We start from the raw sequence: 6043 nt of genomic DNA, 5'->3' as shown, positions 1-6043 counted from the left end.
GCCCTACCCGTTCTCATTCCCCTAATCGACATGCCCATTCCTAGACTTTCACCTACCAAACGTTCGTTTTTCTACCGCATTACTTCTGTGTTGAACTCACTCCCTCCACACATCGACCCCTTTGCACTTCGATTGAAATCCTTCATAAGCCTTTCCCTATCCTATCTGTCACCGAAGTGGTCTGTACCTGCAGATTCTTGTTGTCCTTTTGTTTTTGTAAATGTAATTATTGTTTTCTACTTGTTATATTGCGAATTCGTCCTCTAATTTATGTATTGTTACCTGGCCACTATAAAATGGCAACTATATGCTGTATGTGGTTCGCTTTCTTTAAAATAAAATAATAAAATTTCGGAGATTAGACGTGATTTCCAGCTTCAATGATTGGACTGCAACTGGCATCCGAGAGAATGGGGTTGCATGTGTGTATGTTTTTTTTAGGATAGTCATAAACAGCTTCAGAGAGGAAATTCCGGTGATCTTGTGAGTAATATTGTGACGCGTTGTGAAGTTTGTTCATTGATATCTTTGGGTTTCTCATCCTACGTTCTTATGAATCACCGAGATAAAACGTTTCGGATGAACTCATAAATTTTAGATAAGTCTTATTTCACAAGTTAGTCGGGAAACTATGACGGAACTGAATGGAGTATTTTAACCAATTACTCTGACTGACCTAATGACAACAATGGTACTATTTTCATTACTGTTTCAGGACATTTTTGGAGACTTCATAAAAATTCGTCCTTACTCATTCTATATATGATCTTTGAGAATATATGGATGTGTATTTCCTGCAAATTTTGTAGTTGTAAAATGAATCATCCATTGTTATATGTTATTCCCTTACGAAGGAATGACAGTGAAAGATGAACATAGTTTAGTAATACTTCATGGAAACATCCACTATATGATAAACAGCACGATATGTGTCCGGATTGACGTATTGACTCTTACTTATGGTGATATCGCAACATGGGAATATGGTATGTAAACTATCAGAATATTTCATGGATGGCAAAATATTTTATACAATTGAAATCTGAACTATAGCCAAATGATCCGATTGACTGAAGTGCATATTTCATTAGATCAGCATTATTGGATTATATTGTCATATTTTACGCTGTTTACTATGCTATAGTACATATCCTATAATATTCTTATATTTTTATTCAATTAAGATCTTTAGGTTAACTGTATGAAATAATTGAGCACGTTGAGTTGTGAAACACAACTTTAAACTTTTAAAGTAGCTTTAATAATTCTACGATAACCTTGACCTTGAAAATGACACAAGTGTCGAAACCATGGTCGATCGTTCAGTTTTAAATAAAATAGTGTGGAAAATACCACTTGTGTTTTAACCACGGTTTAATCTTTTTGTCCAACATCAGTGAATTAGGATTATGTTTGTTTTTCTACATCTACATACTACCTCGTAAGCCGCCTAAAAGGCGTGTGGCAGGGGTGTTAGGACACCAGCCATTTACACGTAAAAAGCTACTGCTCAAACAAAATCACGACTTGCATTTATTAAAGTCTATTATCGTTCGGGGCAAAAACGAATTCCCATACCTATCCGTTCGGCAAAATATTTCTCTTAATTTGTCGCTCTGTCGGACCTGGAAATATGATGGGGCTCTAAGATGATGTTCTCCGTGTCGCTCTTAAAGATATCTATTCTCAGTTGTTCAAGCAATCCAAGCCTTCGATTTTTTTACCCGACGTAATGGAATTTTTCGTACAAGTTGTACAGTTATCTCTGTTTTATAAGGTCCCTCCTAATATCGTTGTTGTACCAGCGTGGCAATTTACTATCAAATTTCAGTTTTTGCGAAGTATATTCCTTAATTCCTTGGCAGACAGTTTCTAAGACTTGTTTCCATGATACATCTGTTCTCTTATCCTCTGTTTTAGCCACGAATTTTGTGTAGGAGTCATTAAGCATCTCGCCAAAATCGATTAAGTTGCATTTATCTAATAAGTAAATAATGCGTCTTGGTTTTAGAGCTGGGTCTACATCAATTTTAATGCTGCAATAATTACTCTGTGATCACTTATACCTTCAATAATATCGATTTTTTAATCAACTTAGCCTGGCGTACTCCTAATAATCTAAAGGTCTAATATCTAATCTTTTTTTTTGCTAACCTTGAATTTTGTTGGAATACGATATGTGGGATCGGGTGGACATTGGTATAGAACCATAATCTTTGGTCAGAATGATTGAGTGATAGAAAAAGTGCGTGGTGATTTACATCGATACTTATAGAATTTAATCCAGAAAATTTAGAAATGGCTTTCCTGAACCCTATAGAATCTCAGTAGATCTCTAAATTGGTGTTCAAATCTTTTTATGGCTTATTTTTCTTATGCTTAACATACTTTTTATTTTAAGGATAATTGAAGACGATGGCAGACTCATCCGCTGAAACGTTGGAAACTATCACCCAAAACCACACCCTGTAGAAAACTCGAAGAATTTTCCTTTTAGATATATATGCCGGGAAAAACTAAAATCCTACTTTTAATTTATATTTTAGGAAATTAAAATTACACGCTCTCGCTTAAATTAAATGCCTGCTCCATGCGTGGTATCACGAGAAATTCATGACTCCTTTTAATTCTTACGTTATGCTTTTACTGGGTTGAAACATTATTGAACAGAGCATAAATACAAGAGGCAGTGAATAATAGTGATTGATCGTAATATTTCATGAGGAAGTATCTGCGTTACGAAAAGTTTCTCCGCTTATGGGAGTCAGGCAGACCAGGTGTTTAGCAATTTGGATTTTCAAGGTTGTGGTTAGGCTTGCAGTAAGTATTCAAGAGTCATCCACTGTGACCAACATGCTGTGTTATTCATTATTAATTTTTTTATAATGGGACTGTCTGGTGAGGGAAGATATTTAATTCCGAGTTCGGCATGTTTCATTCTTCTTTTTTTAGTCACTCTGCTATGACGCCGTAAAAGTTTCGCGCCGACTTGTCGCCGGGTAACCCTTGCCATTTATAGTGAATCAGGAGAATCTTTTGGTCCTCTTCCGTACACTGAATGTATTGAAAACTCAAGGACGCATACATTTTTAATAATCATCCCTATGCGGAAATGATTTTTGCTTTCTAAGTATTTATAAGCGTGCGATGATTATGCGTGACGCTTTTGAAAATCCAATTTTTTTATCCCTAAGTTATGGGGTTTAATATGTCAGTTTTTTCTTCCTGTTATCTGCCTCTCATTACTATTTAATCACCCTAGTTCATTTGATAATTCTTTACAATTAGGTTTATTAAATAATTGTGAAAAATTTTACTTTAATTGTTATTTTGGTTATATATATTTGAACGTTTTAAGTCATATTATTGTAAAAAACTGTCGGGCATTATCATAAATCGAGTTTAAAATCGATGTCATCATTGAATTATTTCAACTCACTCTAAAACAGTTATAAAATCTGGTCCTTTCTATTATGCAACGTCATATTTGGTTTTATTTTTTTGAGAAATTTTGAATGTGTGTGTATAAAGTACTGTAAACCATAAATTTTCATGTCTTACCTTTCTTCATTTTTTTCATGGATCTTCGTATAATCAATCTCACAATGAGCCGCCAAAATTTCGTTATGAAACCATTTAAGTTTGCGCAGATTCATTTGCCATGAGTTCTGGAGACCTTGGTATTGATAACAGACATTAGAGAGAAAATCATTGGCTTCACAGCTTTCATCTGATTGTGATTTTTTGCTGCATTTCAGGTGTTGGACGGACAAAGAATTGAGCTGGTATGCTGTTAATTGGCTATCAGGTGCTCATGCAGCCAGTTACATCGGATTGAAACCGTTATTCAGCATTAAAAGGTAAGTTTTTTAAAATTTTCTATTATAAAAATATTCACTTTTTCTTGCGTTCATGTCTTAAAATTATACTGGAATATAACACAGCTTCTTCTAATATTTTTTTTACTTCGTTTATCATCGATTTTTTTCGTATTAATCTGTTTGCGGTTTTCATTTTATGCACCGTATTTTTTTAACATGCTGAAATCACTCTTCAGGCTGACCTCGGTGCGGAAAGATCAATAAGGACAATTACTCCGAACAAAGGCATAGTATTTTATATCACCATGAAAGGAAATTCTCCGCCATATTTTCTCTCAACGCCTTTTTAATTCGTTATTTAAATCAGTCTCTTGTGCAGGTTTACTGTTATATTAAATGACAAAAGATTAATTCTTGTGTTATTTTTTGAACACGCGATTTTATGTGTATTAGCAGTTATATTTATGCGGATTACCAGGTTAGGCATGAATTCGAATGAAATTAAAACTTTCAGCGTTCAAAACCATAGAAAATCGCTGATTTTCCTGCCCAATTTTTGAGTCAATTATTTGTGGTAACAGGGCTTAACGCAACGGAAAATTATTTCAATGCCTGTCAATTACATGCTAATTATGAATGTGTGGAGGAATTGGGTGGTTTGGGATGGATGTGATACGGACTTATTATTCGCGAAATCACGTATCAGCAATGCCCAGTCTACAACCAAATCACTTGTGGTAAAAAAAGATCGGATTTTGGGCAGAGTCATGGCTTTACCTTCTCATTTTAATAAATTTAGAAGTAGTGAATTATGGTAAATTTCCCCATTCAGCTGTTTGTCATTCGTTCCTACTTCGTATTCGTTCAGAAACGTAACATGAAATCAGTTTTTGTTAAATTTTAATTGATGCTTGTTTTATTTTTACGCACGATATAGTGTAGGAATAAAGGTGAAAAACTAAGAAGAGGCAATAGAAATAGTATTTTCATAAGTTATCTCTACAATCGACATTTTCTTAATCAACGTTTGAGTCGATTTTATGTTTCTAAATAGTAGCCACTAGGCATTAAATCTCATCTCTCCGTCATAAATTCAGAGAAAGAAAAACTCCCAGGAGCGGGAGTGGCTTTTACAAGGAATTAGTTAATTTTAAACAAATTAGGTAGAGAGGTCATGGATAGTGAGCCGGAGAAATTTATTTCTGAATAGCTTTTTTTGGAATCCATTGTGCACGAGGGCGATTGTGAGAGTCATTGAAGTGCACCCAAAGGTCAAGGGGTGGCTTAGGCTCAAAAGAAAAAAAACATCAGTGATTTCATTATTTCAGAACACTTTTAAACGCTTCACTTTGTTCTTTTCGCCTTAAATTTCCATATTTTTATATTTTAATTACCATCTGCCTAGCTTGCTTTTTATATGCTAATAACTATCTCTACAGAATGGTGTAAAAAACTTGGATTTGAGAAAGAATAATTTTCAAATTAATTCTTATCAGTGCTTTAGTGAAGCGGAATTGAGTTAGCTCTCGTTGGATAGGTTTGACGGCATTAAAGGAACGGAATGGCATCGTGCCGTAAAGGAATTTTCAATAAAAACTTTCTTGACATTCTTGACTTTCGGCTTAATGCAATGCAGAAATCGATGGCCAAGTTCTAACAACACGTATCTCAAAATTTGGCCGGTATTAGTTAATATTACTAATACTGTTAATAAAAATAGTTCAAGCAAAAAACAACTCTTTGTTTGTAAATGTATGCTCCTTTTTTAGTTTGATGTATTTTTGGTTTTAAATTTTAATTAAAATCATACGCAATTTAAAAAATAAATCTTTTTTTTTTTTGCTCTCCTAAAAATTTGATATTTTTGAGATACGTGTTGTTAGAACTTAGCCATCGATATGTAACTGAGTTTTATGTTGCTTTGAAACTTTAAATTTGTTTTGTTGAAAGAGTTAAATAGTTCAGCTACTTCACCGTCAATTATATTTTGATTTCCACTGAATTTTTGTAATGTATCTGCTGAACTATGTTTTCGTTCGGGTGATGTTGTATGCTTTTTAAAAGTGATTTTTTTCTCATATCACTCACCGTTAATGCCAAATTGAACAACTTCATTTTGCATGAACGAGGTAAAAGTATCTAATTAATTCATGAATTTAACTCATAATTGATGAATTAACTAAACGAATGTTTGCGAATTACCTTTTGTTTGGAGAAAGAAA

Source organism: Ischnura elegans, chromosome 3 (assembly GCF_921293095.1).
Source record: "Ischnura elegans chromosome 3, ioIscEleg1.1, whole genome shotgun sequence".
In the NCBI taxonomy this organism is placed as follows: Eukaryota; Metazoa; Arthropoda; class Insecta; order Odonata; family Coenagrionidae; genus Ischnura; species Ischnura elegans.
Note: the sequence above shows the minus strand (reverse complement) of the source record.